We start from the raw sequence: 18181 nt of genomic DNA on the forward strand, positions 1-18181 counted from the left end.
ATAATGTCACTCACTGGTGATCACTGTATTACCTGTACACAGACACTGCATACTAAGTACAGATCTCCGGTGTATAATGGCACATATGATGATAGTATTATGGGGGTTTTTTTAATGATCAGTATTGTAGTATTCAGTCACCATGTGGTGGTAATATGTGGTCTGGGCATGGTGCGGTGGTATTTGTTCCTTGCATGTGCTATTATTCTGTTAATGTGGTGGTAATATATGGTCCGGTCATGGTGTGGCTGTATTTGTTCCTTGTATGTGGTATTTATAGTTCACTATGTGTTGGTAATATGTGGTCTGGACATGGTGCGGTGGTATTTGTCCCTTTGGATGTGATATTATTGGTAATTTTAAAAATTGAAAAATAAATAAAAAATATACCTAAATTGTATTGGAAATTTTAACAAATGTTTAATAGGTTACAGTAGAGAAAGGCCTGGCCAAAAGAGTCTACCTTGTCATGGTGGCAGATTTAAAAAATCTTTTGGCCAGGGGGCATGGCCTGGATGCCTAGGATGCCAGTTGCATGAGCTGAATGCTCCTTCCCTGAGACCCTGCAAAGCGACAATTTCAGCGCCTTTCCTGCATATTAATCAACCCACCCGGCTGCCCGAATCCTCACTGATCACTGGCAAGATGACAAGGGGTAAGAGAAATCTCAAAAACCAAAGCAAATTGGAGATTTTCTTCAACAGGGATACCAGGCAAGATGGCCCCTCAGTAAGCAGAGTCTCCTGCTCCTTGGGAGAGTCCCCCTCTCCACTGCCCCTGAGCCCAGCAAAGACCACCACTGCGGTGCAGGATGAGGCAACACCCACCTCACCTTATCTCCGGGTCCATCACCAGGATCTAGATTTTCCCCACTTGCGGAGGGACACGAGGGAAATGTAGCTCCAGCAGGCCGGCGGATGGATATGCAGCAATGCACACCTCCCCTGCACTCCCAGAATAACAAGAGAGATGTTGCAGAGAAAGGGGAGTCTGGAGGGGACAATTGTAAATCTCTTGCAGTATTACTGCAACTTCCTACAACAGATCTCCCTGCTTCAGGAACTTTAATTAAAGATATGCTGATGGCTTTTAGCACCGCAATGCTAAAGGACTTTTCTTTAATGTTAAAACCTGTTACATCTCACATTCAGGAGGTGGAGGAGAGAGTGTCCCATGTGGAGGACAAAATGGGAGAATTTGCATCTTCCCATAACAACCTTATTGACTCTCACAATGATATAGCTCCCAAGTGTCCCGGATCTGGCGGGACAGTGCCGTTTTTGATTGCATGTCCCGCTGTCCCGGGCGGTAGCTTAATTTTCCCACATTTCACTGAGCCGCCATGCCCCCCACCCACCCCCCCACCCCCACCCCCACAGACAGACCCACCGGCCACTGCAGCCCCACAGTGATGAATCCCAGCGCTGATCGCTGGGTTCTTCAGTGCGCACAGGACCTGTGATAAGGTCACATGAGGGGAGGAGTCAGGGGTCACATGATCAGGGGCGTCCTGATCATGTGACCCCTGACTCCTCCCCTCCTGTGACCTCATCACAGGTCCTGTGTGCACAGCCCTGACCCCTGAGTGCCTGCAGGACTCTGTTGTGCTGGTTGTCATGGTGCTGGATGAGATGAAGTTTATGTGTGGGGTCAGGAGGGGTTTTCAGTGTGGATGTAGCAGAGCTTCGCATGCACAAGGTGTGCGGAGCGGAGCCGCACGTGTACGAGGTGTGCGGAGCGGAGCCGCACGTGTACGAGGTGTGCGGAGCGGAGCCGCACGTGTACGAGGTGTGCGGAGCGGAGCCGCACGTGTACGAGGTGTGCGGAGCGGAGCCGCACGTGTACGAGGTGTGCGGAGCGGAGCCGTGTGTACGAGGTGTATGGAGCAGAGTTGAACGTGTACGAGGTGTACAGAGCGGAGCCGTGTGTACGAGGTGGACGGAGCAGAGCCACATGTGTACAAGGTGTACGGAGCGGAGCCGCACGTGTATGATATAGAAGGTTTGCACATGTACGAGGTGTGCGGAGCAGAGCCGCACGTGTACGAGGTGTACGGAGCAGAGTCGCACGTGTACGGGGTGTACGGAGCAGAGTCGTACGAGTACGAGGTATACGGAGCTGAGCCACGTCTGTACGAGGTGTACGGAGCAGAGCCGCGTGTGTACGAAGTGTACGGAGCAGAGTCGCATATGTACGAGGTGTACGGAGCAGAGTCACATATGTACGAGGTGTACGGAGCAGAGCCGCATATGTACAAGGTGTACGGAGCAGAGCCGCATATGTACAAGGTGTACGGAGCAGAGCCGCATATGTACAAGGTGTACGGAGCAGAGCCGCATATGTACAAGGTGTACGGAGCAGAGCCGCTTATGTACAAGGTGTACGGAGCAGAGCCACATATGGACGAGGTGTACGGAGCAGAGCCATATGTGCAAGGAATGGAGCCGCGTGTATTCGAGGTGTACGGAGGGGAGCCGCGTGTGTAGGAAGTGTATGGAGCGCAGCCGTGTTTGTACGAGGTGTACGGAGTGGATCCCTGTGTGTACAAAGTGTACAGAGCTGAGCCGTGTGTTTATGAAGCAGAGCCACGTGTGTATGAGGTGTATGGAGCAGAACCGCGTGTGTACAAACTGTATGGAGCAAAGCCGCATGTGTACAAGGTTTACGGAGTGAAGCCATGTGTGTACAAGGTTTACAGAGCAAAGCCGCATGTGTACGAGGTTTACCGAGTGGAGCCGTGTGTGTGCGAGGTGTATGCAGCGGAACCGTGTGTGTATGAGGTGTCCCGAATCCAGCGGGACAGTCCTGATTTTGATAGTCTGCCCCGATCAGCGCGCCGCAGCCTTTGTCCCTCTTTCCCTTCTTCAAAAGTTGGGAGGTATGCAATGACATGGCAGAAGACATAGAAGCCATATATAATAAACTTGTGGACTTGGAGGACCGTAACCGCAGGAACAACCTGAAATTAAGGGGTGTACCAGAAACCACCACACCCTCTGAGCTGAGGGGTTATGTGCAAGATTTAATCCAAGTGGTGGTCCCCTCCTGTTCACCATATGAACTAATTATTGATCGAGCGCACAGAGTATCTCGCCCAAGCCACTTGCCAGACACTGTTCCAAGGGATATTGTTGCACGCATTAATTGCTATCATATTAAAGAGAAACGTCTGTCTTATTCCAGAAAGAAAGGATCTCTACCTTCACCTTTCCACCAAATCAAAATTTATGCTGATCTCTCGGCAGAGACACTGCGCTTCCGCAGACTAACCCATCACTGCAGCCCTCAGAGAATCTCAGGTGGCGTACAGGTGGGGGTACCCCAAGAAATTGCTCATTAACAACAAAGGATCGTGGCATACTGTCTCTTCATATGAAAGAGGAAGAGATTTGCTTCCTACCTGGGATATACAAGTGCAGGAACAACCTCAGAAACAAAGAGAGCCGCCTGTAAGGGCAGAGGAGACATGGCAGAAAGTCCTCCCAAAAAGAAACAGGCGCTGAAGATATAATCATTATCTATATTTTAACTATCTTTTAACAAGGGTGGCATCCTGACTCTTTGGTGCAGTCAATCCCACACGGATTTCCTACTCCCGCGTTTTGTGGACCGAAGTGCAGTCCTCGGTCTGTTTCATGACTTTACTTCTGATTTTATTAGTTTGCATTGTGTTTGGCTTTTGCTTTTTTCTATCCTTTTGCATACCTGTGGTTTATTCAGGTCCAGCATTTTCTCGCTTTGCAGGGAATTCTGACAGGTGTAATGGGCAACCCATTAGTCATACTAGCATCTGTATGTTTACAATATGGTTATTACAATATGCTCACTTAATGTTAGAGGCCTAAACAGCCCTCATAAAAGATTTTATATGTGGAAAGAGGCGGTTGCAGCTAAATGTGAGGTGTTTTGTGCCCAGGAGACGCACTTATTGGAGAAAGACTCCCACAGACTGTCTCATCGGCTCTTTCCATATGTGGTCCAATCTAATTTCTCGAAAAAAAAGAGAGGGGTGATGTTAGATATCAAGGGGTCTGTTGCTTTCTCCTCGACTTATCTAGAACTTGACCCTGCAGGTCGATACCTCATGCAAGTGGGCACAATAAATAATGTTTTATATACTATAGCCGTCATTTATGCTCCAAACCAACCGCAGACTAGATTTATCAAAAAATTATTAACTAGAATCAATAAGGTTAAACAGGGCCACGGAATCCTATGTGGGGATTTTAATTGTGTTTTTGATAATTCTCTGGACTCTTCCACCCCAACCTCCAGGGGGCCGCCTGTTCTCCCCCCCCTTAGCCCTTCAGGAGGACCTATATGACATATGGAGGGTTCTTCATGCATGTGAGGACTATACCTACTTTTCACTGGTACATCACTCCTACTCCTGGATAGACCTATTCTTGGTTAGCAGGTCTCTCCTTAATATTGTCAACTCATCAGAAATAGGTATAATAACTTGGTTGGATCACGCCCCCATAAAGATGTCTATTCGGGAAGAATCTGAGTGCCCCCTTTACTCCCCGTGGAAGATGAACCCCTTTATTCTAAAAAAAACCCCATTTAGTGGCACAAACAAAAGTAGCTCTTAAAGAATACTTTGAGCTCAATGCGGACTCGGTCACTAATTACTTCCTCGTATGGAATGCCCATAAAGCGTTTATCAGGGGCCACTTTATTAAAATAGGCCATATTCTTAAAAAGCAAAGAGAAAAGACCTTACAGCATCGATCAGTTCACTGGAATACATGAATAAAAGAGCCCCACCCTCTGCCCAAATGTGTAAACTACGTGATCTCCGACTGGAATTGCGGGAATTACTCTTACACAATTATGAAAAAAATCTTATGATCACCAAAGCCCATTACTACTCCCAAAATAATAAAGCGGGTAAACTGCTAGCATCCAGAGTGAAAATTAAAACTTCTAAAACTAAGATACCCTTTTTGAGGAACTTATCTTCCGATTCTAAGATATACACTACTCGGGAAATCGCCAATAAAAATTAAGGATTACTATGCTTCTTTGTATAACTTAGATCCAAGAGCAGACCTCCATGGCCCAACAGCCCCTGATACAAATCTGTTTTTGTCAAGCATTAATCTCCCAACTCTTGCACCAGACCAGTTAGAAATCTTAAACGCACCTTTGACGGAGATTGAATTGACCAAAGTGATTAACTCTCTCCCTATAAAGCTTGCCAGGAGACCTTAGTCCCACACTTATGCAAAACCCTACAATTAGCAGCAAATGAAGGGAGCTTCCCAAAGGAAATGCTGACAGCTACTGTGATCACACTCCCAAAACAGGGAAAGCCACTGGAGGTGCCCCAAAACTTCCGCCCGATTTCATTGTAAAACACTGATGTCAAAATTTATGCTAAGTGTATTAGTGAGATTGGCGCCTATCATTCCTTCCCTTATTAACCCAGACCAGGCTGGTTTTGTGCAAGGGCGGAGTGCAGCTGACAACACCAGGAAAGTAATTGATTTGATAGATGTAATAAATAGAAGGGGAACACCAGCAGTGGTAGTGGCCTTAGACGCCGAGAAGGCATTCAACCGAGTGAGATGGTCGTTTGTCTTCTCGGTTCTGGAGCGTATGGGGTTTGGGGGTCGGGTGCTGACTGCTATTAAAGCTCTGTATTCTGCTCCGTTGGCCAGGGTTTTTGTGAATGATACCATGTCAGAGACATTCCCCATTACAAATGGCACTAGGCAGGGGTGTCCTGTCTCCCCAATAGTGTTTATTTTAGCTTTAAGCCCCCGTTACACACTGCGATATCGCTAGCAATATCGCTGTAAAGTCACCGATTTTGTGACGTTACAGCAATATTGCTAGCGATATCGCTGCATGTGATACTTACCTCCGACCGGCTCCCCCGCTGGTTATCGCTGATCGCGCGAGAAGCTGCTGGACCATTCCTCGTCGGGAGCTTCCTGCGGTGCTTCCTGCTGTGACGATGAGCGACGCGTGGAGCCGGGCGGGAGGACGTCAGGATCGCCTCGTCTGACAGGTAAGTAGCGACCCCCGTCCCCAGCAATGTCGCTAGTGAGATCTGCCTGTGTGGCAGCTCACTAGCGACCACCTAGCGATTCACCAGCGATCCTGACCGCGTCATATCGCTGGTCGGGATCGCTGGTGAGTCGCTAGGTGTAACCACTTGCCCAAGCAATCAGACAAAGTCCAGATATCTGGGGCACAGAGGTGGGGAAACAATCTCATTGCATCACATTGTAGGCTGATGATGTGATATTGACGTTAGCACGCCCCCTGGAGTCTTTGCTGGCAGCTCTAGAGATTATTGAAAAATTTGGCCTCCTATCTTACTACAAAATTAATGAGAATAAATCACAAATTCTACCCCTTAACATACCATTACCGCAGTTGAAACGCCTTAAGGCCATTATGAGGATGAACTGACAGATGGAGCAAATCTCATACCTGGGAGCGTTGGTAACATCATCCTCCACTAATTTGTACAAAGCCAATTACCTCCACCTACTAGCAGATATTGAGAATGAGATGAGCAGACTCCAGAAATTTGAAGTCTCCTAGGTGGGGGGTCGTATTGCACTGTTTAAGATGTTATTACTGCCCAAAATGTTATATTTATTTCGCAAGGTGCCGATATCACCTCCGAAGGTGTTTTTTCAACGTTCCCATAAGCATCTGAACACCTTCATCTGGGGAGCAGCCTCGGTTGTCGAGACATTTGTCGCCATGCGCAAAGCCAGTGGGGGGGGGGGGGGACTCCCTAATGTGAACGATTACTATATAGCAACTCAACTCAGCCGGTTGAAGAACTGGTGGAATCGCGACCCCCCCCAAGTAGGTGGACCCAAATAGAGGCACATTTTGCACCCTCACACGATCTCAGGGCGGTGCTATGGGCAGCTCTGGTTGACCCACGGAACCTGGGGGCCCTCCTTCCACTGACTAAGCACTCCCTGTCTAATTGGCTTCAGGTTCACTCCTCCACTCAGACACACATCCCTGCATTGCCTCTTGAGGCACCTTTAGAACTTCTGGAGGTGTTGTCAGAGGACCTTGACCTGTACCATTGGAAGATAGGCGGGATTACGGTATTAAGCGATATAGTTGAAGATCGCACTCTTTTACCTTTTGCCCAGTTGAAAAACAGGTTTGGCTTGACCTTTAAAGACCATTTCTCATATCTCCGGGTATAATACATTTTAAAGAAATACTGTATCTAAACTTCCCATATAAGGTTAATAGTGATATTATTAGGACCCTCTCATCTTCCTCATCCCTAGATATGGGCTTGAGACCCCTTTATGATTCCTTGGGACATAAGAGCAGATTTGTAAAATCTATACCCTTCATATCTTGGGAAAAAGACCTCAGTAAAGCCATACCTGACAAGGACTGGTTAAGAGCAATTAAATTGGCAGGACGGACGTTTAGATGTGCGTCCCACTTTGAATCACACTTGAAGATGATACTCCGCTGGTATTTTACTCCCGTGAAGCTCCATTCCATGTTTCCTAACCCCTCACACCTATGTTGGCGAAACTGTAATCAGGTGGGGTCCTTATATATTTTGGGATTGTCCGCTTATAACTTCTTTGTGGGATCACGCCTTTAGACTTATTTCACTTGTAGTGGGACAGATCTTCCAGCCGTCTCCCGAGGTGGCGCTCCTCCTCTTAAACTTACATGTATTCCCCCCGGTGCTCTAGAGTGGTAACGGCTCATATTGTGTTAACGACAAGACTCCTATTAGCTAAACAGTGGAAAAAAGATGTTATTCCTAAGAAAGAGGCCATAGAGCAAGCAGTTAATACCACGTTTATTTTTGAAAAAATGCTAGCCCACAAAAATAACGCCTTACAGAAGTTCACCAGGGATTGGCAGGCTTGGGAAGCCACACAGTTAGCAAGTCACAGTTGAACCAGTCAAATAAAGGTTGGAGGAGAGCCCTGGGTGGGAGAGGGTTAAGACCGGAGCTCTTTGTTTATACTGCAATGGTTGCATAATTACACATTTATGTTACTTTGACCTGTGTTGTCCATTTGTGATAATGTTGTATTATAGTATTTTCACTAAAAACAAATAAAAAAAAAAAAATCTTTTGGCCAAAACAAGAGCTGCTGGCTATGTGTGTGATCTGGTGATGGGAACTGTTAATGTGTGATTGGTGAGAAGTGGAGTTTTTCCAAGAGAGAGTGTCACGAAGTGACTGGCCCTGTGTGACACGACCCAACAAACGGTCGGTCACTAAACGGTAAACAAACAAGGGAACACCGGGGACACAATTACAACAGTGGGCCCTGCGATAGGGAATGGGGTAATGGACACCTCCTGCACTCTCCTGAGGCTGTGTCCTGGACTATCCTGGCGTCCCTATATGGCTTCTTTCAAACCATTGCCGAGCAGGATACCTTAGCCCTCACTTGCCCTGCACCTATCCCTCAATAGGGAATTGGCAAGTGCGGACACTGGTCCCACCACTGCACTAATATAACACCAAGGAAAGATATACAAACGAGGTAAGACAAACAACACTTAGCTTTCTCTGCTGCAATGCACCGCACAGCAGAGTTAGGCACCAGATCAAGGTAATAGCTGAAGTTCCACTACACACAGCCAGCTCCTGACTCCAGCTTGCTTGGTCTACAAAGAGGAAGTGTATCACCAACAGTCAGCTGATGCACCAGGTGACCTCTTAAAGGAAGGTGGGTATACGGGATGACCTCTTATACGGGATGACCTCTTAGCTAGACTTGACCAGTTGGAATCACTGAATAAAACCTCACCCTCGCAGGCGGTGTCGGATGAGATATACGGGTGTTGCTTTCAGTTGCAGGAGGTTTTGCATTCTGCCTATGCCTGTAATTTACGTAAGCTTAAAACTCACTTTTACGCCACTGGAGATAGGGCCGGAGCAATACTGGCACGTAGGGTACGTAAACGAGAGGGTAAATCCAGAATAGATGGTTTACAAGATCAGAATGGGTGTCTGGTTAGGAATCCGATTGACATCGCGGAGACATTTGTAAAGTACTACTCCCATTTATATAAGTTACATTCTGACCCGCAGACCCGTCAACCTACTCAGGTAGCAATCGATTCATATCTGCAGTTAATTTACCGCGTGTATCCCAAGAACAATTATTATTGTTAAACGCCCCATTTACAGAAGAGGAGATAAAAAAAAACTATTAAAAGCAGTAAGCTACACACCGCGCCTTGTACGGATGGACTTTCAAATGAATATTATCGCACTTTTCAGGAACGTCTGGCCCCATATCTATTGAGGTTGTTTTCAAGTTGGCGGGATTCAGGCAAAGTTGCTGCCCCTAATTTGGAAGCTACTATTTCCACTCTCCCTAAGCCAGGTAAGACCCCTGATAGTCCTGGGAATTTTAGACCCATTGCTTTATTGAATTGTGATTTAAAGATATATACCAAATTGCTAGCCTCCCGCCTTCAATTGATAATCCCCTCTCTTGTCTCTCCTGACCAGGTCGGTTTTGTAGCTGGCCGGGAAACCAAGGATGGTACCCGCCGAATGTTGAATCTCATTAGGGTGGCGGAACTGTCGGGCCTTCCCAGTGCATTCTTGTCCTTGGACGCTGAGAAGGCCTTTGATAGGGTGCACTGGGGATATTCAAGGGTTCTTAGGAAGTTTGGTTTGGAGGGCCCCATCCTTTTGGCGATTTTAGCCATATATTCCACCCCATCAGCCAGAGTCCTAGCCTCTGGGTTTGTATCTACCCCCTTTTTGATCATTATCGGGACGCGACAGGGATGCCCACTATCCCCCATTATATTTGCATTATGCATGGAGCCACTGGCGGAGAAAATCCGTCTTAACTCTGATATCTCAGGTTTGATGGTGGGCCCGGCTGCTCACAAGATCGGTCTTTACGCGGACGACGTTATCATAGCCTGTGTGGACCTGGAGCGGTCGTTTTCGGCCGTCATGGTTGAACTAGAGGAGTTTGCGTCAGTATCCTATTACAAATTGAATGCATCCAAATCACTGGTATTCCCTGTCGCGGTCCCTTTGGTCACCAAATCTGAATTAGAGAATAAGTTTCCCTTTCGTTGGAGTGATCAGGGTATCCCTTACCTTGGTATAAAGCTTACACACTCTCAACATATCATAGAGGTGAACTATACTGCTTTATTCAGACAGCTAAAGACCGAGCTGGACACCTTACATCTGTTTATGACCTCCTGGGTGGCTAGAATTAATATTTTCAAGATGAAAATTCTCCCCAAGATATTATATTATTTCAGATGTCTCCCTTTGAGGGTCCCAAGCAAAATTATAACAAACCTTCAGCGCTTAACAAACAAATACATATGGGCCCACAAAATTCCTCGAGTGGCCAAGTCCCTTTTGTATTACCCTTATGATCTGGGGGAATGGGATTGCCAAATTTGATGGCGTATTATAAGGCCTCAGTGGTAGCGGGGCTGCGGGATTGGTGGCGGCTAGATAAGGATCATAGATGGTTGCAAATCGAAAATTTCTATGCGACTAGAGGCTCCACCCAATTTATGTTAGAGGTTGAAGCCTTTGGGCCGCGGCCTTGTAATCTCCCTCTACCGACCATGTCTACTGCACTGCATTTTTGGAGACAGCCGGTCCCGACTCTTATTAAAATCCCGTTAACTGAAGTGTCATTGAAGGCGCTAGAATTACATATCCCGTATATAGATTTACAGCCATGGGTACTGGCTGGTGTAAAATCACTTCATCAGCTGTGTGACGGCACAGCGATTAAGCCGTTTGACCGCCTAGTTGCAAAACACCCAGATATTCGACATAGTTGCAAAAACTGATAAAATCTAAGACATCTTATACACACTACACAACCGTCATACTTCTTTAATTCTAACCTAGACCGTACAGTAAATGGCCTCTTCCTGATGACCGGACCTAGTACTCACAACGCATCTATCTTGTATAGACCCTGAATGATCCTGACCCAGAGGTTAAACTGCAATTCATGAGACAATGGGAGGATGACTTGCGGGTCACCCTAGCGCCTGATGGGTGGCGAGAGGCGGTGTTAGAGGTTCGGAGAGTTTCCTCATGTTTAAACCATCTGGAACAATTGAAAAAAGTCCACTTACGCTGGTACTATTACCCAGTTAAAGTTGCTCACTTTGGCCCTCAGTGCTCCCCATTGTGTTGGAGAGGCTGCGGTATGTTGGGGACACTTAGCCACATGTGGTGGTCGTGCCCGAAATTACTAAATTTTTGGGCTAGCCTAGAGGACGTGATAGCTCAAGTAACTGGGATCCGGATGGCCTTACAACCCAGTATGGTTTTATTGCATATCAGTTTGGATGAGATCCCGTATGTGTTGAGAGGAGTGTTCTCACATTTATTTATAGCCGCTAGACTGGCAGTGGCATCCAAATGGAGTGGCCAGCGCTCCGACCATACAATTTGTGATTGACAGGATGAACCTTCATTGCCAATACGAAAGGGCTCTGGTATTATCTGCATCATCTAAAAAGAAAAAGTCCCAGATTTGGGAACCATGGCTTGGTAGCCGTCTCTCCTTCAATCCACCGTGATGATGCTTGTGCTACTTCGATTCAGGGTCTGATATTCCCTGCCCGCGAGAAACCCTGCTATGTGTCTAGCTTATATGCCACTTTGATATTCAGGAACCTGCACTTTAGCAGGTCAGTTTCTGTTAAGACCTTTGATCTAAGTAATTTACAGTCGTATACTTAGGTGTACCTACCCCCTTTTCCCCCCTTATTTCTTGCCTCCTACGTTTGTATGTCTGTTTTCTTGATGTATTATTACTCTACTCTGCACTGTTTGCGGAATTGATTTGTTTTCCTGTTTAACTATGTAAAATTTCAATAAATATGATTTTGGAAAAAAAAAAAAAAAGGAAGGTGGGAGTGGTCACCACCTGCATCAAAAAACTGACCAGCCATGTAATTACACCAATGGCCACCAGGGGGTAAACTGATATTAACTCCCGATGGCCTGAAAGGAACAAAGGCTTAATATGCAAAGCAAAATCTGCCACAGATCCTAAAATGGATCGTGACAGAGAGGTGGGACTGTCGACAGTTCGAGGGGTGGAGGGCGGGGCTGGGGTGGAGCCTGGGCGGCGTCTCAAGGGGACCCCGAAAATTTTGCCAGTATGGGGCCCCGAAATTCCTAGTGGCAGCCCTGGAGCAGAGCTCAACGGTGTAAGGCAACACAAGCCAAGCGGAGCCAAAAGGTCTGACACCATCAGCGTACACGGCGGTGCAGTCACCAACGGCAACAAGTCACGGACTGTATTTGTTTCCCAGCTGCAATCTGGAGGATCTGATTTACTTCCTTTGTTTTTGAGTACGCTGTTTATGTGTGTAAATCATGTTTATTGAATTAACAATATTAAAATAAAACATTGCTTTCAACAATATCATGTCTGGTTCTTGAATGAAAAACAAATTGCATATTAATTCCATTGATGCGTACTTAACACCAATATTATCTTCTAATTGGGATAACAACTATTAATACCATTCAGTCCAGAAAATTGCCATGCACAAAACAACCTCTGTGTTGTGTATTCTCATGAAAATTAAAATAGAGGTTTGATGACTAACATTAAGATAACAGGAAAAAAATAAATAAATAAATAAAAAGTCAGAGGGAAGAAAAGAAAAAGGAAAGAGAGGGGGAGAGAAAAAAAAGGGGGGAAGTAGAGGTAAGGAGAAAGTTATAAGTAGAGGGTCAAGTAATCCAGACCCCCCCTCGAGCACTTTTGTGTCCTCCGTCCCATACGGAGGAGATAATAAGTTGGTCAAAACCATTTTAAGCCAAAGACAAACAGGTCAGACCAAGTGAACAAGATCTAAAGTGTACAGAATATTTCTGATGCTATCCTATATATGAATCAAGGTCCCGATAGCCAGATATCTAATTCCGGGGATTCCCTGAATGCTAGCCAGGAGGCCCAAGTGTTATATAGTCTGTCAGGGTTCCCTGTGGTTTGAATCAGCAAATACTTCATTCTATAAATATCACTGAGTTCTGCAACAAATTCAGAGCGAGAAGGGTATTTCTCTTGCTTCCAAAACCGGGGGATCAGATTCCGAGTAGCCGTGAGAAAGTGCCTGAGGAGACTCTTCTTAAACCCGGAAATCGACATATCACATAAAGATAAAAGTGCAAGTTCCACTGTAGGTTGAATTTGACATATTGATAGCCTGTTGTAGAGATCAAAAATTGACAACCACAACTTCTTTATAGGCGGGCAGTCCCACCATATGTGAACATATGTTCCTTTATCCTGTAAGCATCTCCAACATGTGTCCGGAATCACTGGAAACATAGAATGCACCATAGAGGGACACCGGTACCACCTTGTTAAAATCTTATAGCTCCTCTCCTGTGATACCGAGTGTAACGACGTTCTAAACGTAAATAGAAGCACCCTGCCCCTCTCCTCTTGAGATAGGGATCTCCCCAAGTCATGCTCCCATTTTGAGAAAAATAATGGGAAGTCACGTGTCAGAGTCTCATTTTTTTGAAAAAGACTGTACAGCAAGGAAACCGTGTGGGCCGGAGGGTTCCCCGTGACACAGAGCTCCTCGAAGGGAGCTAAAGGTCTCCTGATATCATTTTGTTTGGATATAGCAGTTATAAAACTTCTTAGTTGTTCATAAAAGGACCAGGCACCTGTGGGTGGTACTCTGCCTTGAAATATCTCATCTAATGACCTCATATCAGATCGATGCACGAAATCATGAACAATAGGACGTGAACTCCTACACTTATCTAGATAAAATTTCCTATCAAAACCAGCAGGGAAATTAGGATTATCATAAATAGGTGTCAGTGGCCCAGGAGATGTTGAGGTTCGAAGAGCCCCCCGCCTCTGTTTAGGAAATAAGATCATGTTCCTGGTCAGGAACGGCAAGGTGGCTCCCCCCTTCCCCCCACCCCTCGTGGACCACAGTATAATTTGAGGATCACTACCAATAAGATCACTTTCCAAATTGACCCATTTCTTACTATCCCCGCTATGATATAAATCTAGAATACAAGTTCCCAATGATGCACGGCTATAAGTTAGAAAGTCCGGTAGGCCGACTCCACCCATTCTTTTAGGACAACTTAATAGGTGGTATGATATTCGAGCCTGTGTATGGGACCACACAAACCGGGAAATCGCTTTTTTAAGGTGGGAAAAAGAGGAGGCAGGGAGATATATGGGGATCGTTTGAAAATAATAAAGAAGGTGTGGCAATAAGTCCATTTTAATTATATTGGCTCTACCAAACCATGATAACGGGAGTTTGTGCCATTTTTCTAAGTCCGATTCTGCTTTATGTAAGGCAGGCTTGAAATTAGTGACATATAGCCTGGACACTCTAGGTGTTATTTTGATTCCCAAATAGGTGATGGAGTCAGAACGCCACTTAAAGGGGAAGGAGGTGCACAACTTTTCCACCACGGAGGGTTGTAATGATATAGTCAGAATCTCAGATTTATGTGAGTTAATTTTAAAATTACTTAATAGGCCAAATTCATGTAGCTCTGAAATAATGTTTGGTAACTTATTGTGGGGGAGGTGACATACAAGAGAACATCATCTGCGAAAAGTGCCAATTTCTGTTCTTCTGACCTCAATTTAACTCCTTTGATTGAGGGGTTATTTCGTATTGCGGTGGCAAGGTACTCCATTGTTAATATATATAGAAGGGGGGAGAGTGGACATCCCTGTCTCGTACCGTTCCTAATGGGGAATGCTTCTGAGAGCACCATTCACCTTGACTCGTGCACTAGGACATGTATACAAAGCTGAGATCAGTACGCTGTTTATTAAAGAGACTTTACTTTGAACTTTTCCTGGATCACTGCCTCATCCCTGCAGTGTGGACACTGCTGCACTACAAGGGATAATATAAACAATGATGACACAGTAACATCACCGTACAGGTGTAATAAACAGTGACATCACAGAGCAGGTACAATAAGCAGGAATCACAGGTGTGATAAACACAACGACATCACAGAGCAAGGATCACCGTGACGTCACTGTACAGGGGTAATCAGCACAATGACATCACAGAGCAGGTATAATAAACACAATGATGTCACATTACAAGTATCACAAACGCCACAGACATACTGATGGGGAATCTGGATTGTGAGCCCCAATGGGGACAGATAATGTCTGTAAAGCGCTGTGGAATTAATGGCGCTATATTAGTAAAAGAAATAGATAAATGACGTCACAGTAGAGGGGTAGTAAATGCAGTACAAAGTCACCGCTGGGGTTCCCAGCTCTGTCACCCACAAATCCTGGCAGCCAGCATTAGGGTGTGGTTTGGAGGACGCAGCGTATCAGTAACGGTGACTCCACAGCGATCAGGGAATTATTTATTAGCAGGCAATTTAACCACTTACTGACTGAGGGCAGAAGGATGAGCACACGGACACTGATGGGGGCAGCGTGGCACGGCTCTGCTCACTACTGGCAGGGCGGTATAGGCGGGCAGCGCCCATGACAATGCCGGCTGGCTCCTCTGACTTCTATAGGGCTAGCCGGCCTGGCAACGCTGTAATAACTCACATAGACGTCACCTCACTGCCACATGTCCTATAACGCAGGGATGCCGGCTGTGCCAGTCACGTGCCAGCCAGGTGGCGACCCGGGGATAGTGGGCACTGTGCAGGCACAGGAAAGGGTTACTGCACACAGTGATGTCACCGTCTGTACAGAGAGCAGTGATGATGTCATAGCTATTGGGGAAGGGCGGCAGTGACGTCACAGCATGGTTACACCCGGGTCCACACAAGTAATGACATTCTCGTGTCTCTATCCAGCAGTCGCATCAGCTCCCACACTGCGCACAGGGCTCCGGCCACGGAGGGAGGGAGATACGGAGGCGGCACTTACGTGTTCTCGGTCCGGCCGCGCAGCTCTGCTCGGACTCCGCCAGAAACTTGTGGAGAAAAGTGGCCTCTCTGCGTCTCCTAGCAACGGCGAACGCCGGATGTCCCGGCCGGTGTAGTCATGGTAACACGAGAGCGAGCGCGCTGATTGGTCGCAATGTACTGCTGTCGCTTAGTGACCTTGTGAGCGGTGGTTGTAAAAGCGCCAGAGAGAGGTGGATTACCGCGTGTGGGGAGTGAGGGACGGAGCAAGGGAGGACGGGGCAGAGCAAAGGGAGGACGGGGCAGAGGAGTGAGGGACGGAGCAAAGGGAGGACGGGGCAGAGGAGTGAGGGACGGAGCAAAGGGAGGACGGGGCAGAGGAGTGAGGGACGGAGCAAAGGGAGGACGGGGCAGAGGAGTGAGGGACGGAGCAAAGGGAGGACGGGGCAGAGGAGTGAGGGACGGAGCAAAGGGAGGACGGGGCAGAGGAGTGAGGGATGGAGCAAAGGGAGGACGGGGCAGGGAAGTGAGGGACGGGGCAGGGAAGTGAGGGAGGACAGAGGAGTGAGGGACGGAGCAAAGGGAGGACGGGGCAGGGAAGTGAGGGACGGAGCAAAGGGAGGACGGGGCAGGGAAGTGAGGGACGGAGCAAGGGAGGACGGGGCAGGGAAGTGAGGGACGGAGCAAGGAAGGACGGGGCAGGGAAGTGAGGGAGGACAGAGGAGTGAGGGACGGAGCAAAGGGAGGACGGGGCAGGAAAGTGAGGGACGGAGCAAGGGAGGACGGGGCAGAGGAGTGAGGGATGGAGCAAAGGGAGGACGGGGCAGAGGAGTGAGGGATGGAGCAAAGGGAGGATGGGGCAGATGAGAGGGATGGAGCAAAGGGAGGACGGGGCAGGGAAGTGAGGGACGGAGCAAAGGGAGGACGGGGCAGGGAAGTGAGGGACGGAGCAAAGGAAGGACGGAGCAAGGGAGGACGGGGCAGGGAAGTGAGGGACGGAGCAAAGGGAGGACGGGGCAGGGAAGTGAGGGACGGAGCAAAGGGAGGACGGGGCAGGGAAGTGAGGGACGGAGCAAGGGAGGACGGGGCAGGGAAGTGAGGGACGGAGCAAGGGAGGACGGGGCAGAGGAGTGAGGGATGGAGCAAAGGGAGGACGGGGCAGAGGAGTGAGGGATGGAGCAAAGGGAGGACGGGGCAGATGAGAGGGACGGAGCAAAGGGAGGACGGGGCAGGGAAGTGAGGGAGGACAGAGGAGTGAGGGACGGAGCAAAGGAGTGAGGGATGGAGCAAAGGGAGGACGAGGCCTCTTTCACAATTCATTCTTTTGACGTCAGTTCCAAAACGTCAAAGTGTATAAAAACGGATCCATTGCAGATTGGAAAAAACTGATGCACTGGATCCGTTTGTTTTTTTTAACGGATCCGTCGCAGCAGCCAGTGTATGAAATTTAAAGGAACAGAAATCGAGAGACAGATTTTTCTGTGCCAAAACTGCTTTTGGGGTTAAATTAAACGGATGACAATTTTTCCGGGCATGCTCAGTTTAAAAAAACGGAATCCGTCACTATCCGCCTTTTCAACGCAGACAACAAACATTACTATGTCCGTTGTATCCAGACGACGGACGCTGAAATTCCAACGGATCCGTCATGACGGATGAAAAGGACAGCCATCTATTGCAATTCGTCACTAATGCAAGTCTAGGAGAAAAAAACAGATTCCGCAAAAAAAAAAACGGATCCGTTTTTTTCTAAAAACAGCGGATTTCGACTGACGTCAAAAGACTGAAGTGTGAAAGAGGCCTAACGGAGCAAGGAGAGGATGGAGCCGGGGGGATATGGTTGCAGAGGGTCTCACACTGACTGTAGGACGCAGCTTGTATCAGGTCACGATGTTGACGTTGGTTTCTTATTCAGCAGTTTTTTTTTCTCAGTTTTCATTTTTGTTTTTTACAGGTTTAATAACAAGAAAAAAAAAATACAGTAATAAAATACAACACGGTGACGAGTCCTGATGTGAAAACAATTAAAAACAGCTGCAGAAATTATAAAAGTAGCACAAAATGGGCAACAAAGGGTGTTACTGAAAGGGTTAAATGACTTTGGGCCACTGATCTCTCACTGCAGACACAGATCAGGACGCATCAACCACCGCACACTCTAGCCTGACCAAAACGGGTTCTGGGCATCAGAACTGGTAACAAAGTGGGTAGAGAGCCAATTTTCACAAAGTTCAAGAAGTGTTTTTAAAGGGTTAAATGACTTGAGGTCACTGAGCTCACATCACTGTTGCCCCG

At 47.3% G+C, this 18181-nt stretch overlaps 1 protein-coding gene across 4 annotated transcripts in view; it reads right to left on the reverse strand.

Annotated features, from left to right (window-relative positions):
• The window catches only part of LOC141066693 (uncharacterized), a 169966-nt gene extending 153839 nt beyond the window's left edge, over window positions 1-16127 (reverse strand). The window contains exon 1 of one of the 4 annotated variants that reach the window (XM_073558001.1): window positions 15909-16127. The gene's annotated coding sequence lies outside the window, so the exon portion shown is untranslated. The remainder of the gene's footprint in view (window positions 1-15908) is intronic. The other 3 variants (XM_073558017.1, XM_073558026.1, XM_073558037.1) reach the window with 3 other exon arrangements.
• Between the last annotated feature and the right edge of the window lie 2054 nt (window positions 16128-18181).

The sequence above is a fragment of the Dendrobates tinctorius genome, unplaced genomic scaffold, assembly GCF_039654945.1.
Source record: "Dendrobates tinctorius isolate UK_male_01 unplaced genomic scaffold, ASM3965494v1 ptg000003l, whole genome shotgun sequence".
Lineage (NCBI taxonomy): Eukaryota > Metazoa > Chordata > Amphibia > Anura > Dendrobatidae > Dendrobates > Dendrobates tinctorius.